The sequence below is a fragment of the Salvelinus sp. IW2-2015 genome, linkage group LG15 (assembly GCF_002910315.2).
Source record: "Salvelinus sp. IW2-2015 linkage group LG15, ASM291031v2, whole genome shotgun sequence".
Taxonomy (NCBI): domain Eukaryota; kingdom Metazoa; phylum Chordata; class Actinopteri; order Salmoniformes; family Salmonidae; genus Salvelinus; species Salvelinus sp. IW2-2015.
Genome location: NC_036855.1, coordinates 63,008,214 through 63,008,693, shown reverse-complemented (window position 1 = coordinate 63,008,693; position 480 = coordinate 63,008,214).

Here is a 480-nt window from a genome sequence, read left to right as displayed (position 1 = left end):
AGTAAACGCATATCTTTATTTGAACTATACTAATCTATTTGATAAAAGTACTAAACCTGTATATTTAACATTTGATAATGATTGGCAAATCCATATATTTAACCACAACTTTGAATTTAGCATTGAGTATTATAGGAGGAACGGGATAAAATTTGTACTTTCCCCACCGGGTGTGGCCGTATWAAATTATGCTAGAGAAAATTGGTTGTGTCATTTAGAGGGAAAATGTGTACATTATAGCTTTYAGWTACTTTTCAAAAGTTGCTYAAAGTTATTGGTTTTTGTTTAGGTAACACCAGAGAATTCGAACAATAAGTAAACGTATTCTAAACGTGATCTGTTTTCATTATGGGGAACAATGACCGGCCCGCAGAGTAGAATGGCGGCATGAGAGTTTTTAAAGGGACAGTGTACGTTTATCACAGTTGTATGGTTAGTACATGAAACATCGGGGAAATTTAAAACGAATGATTTAAGGGT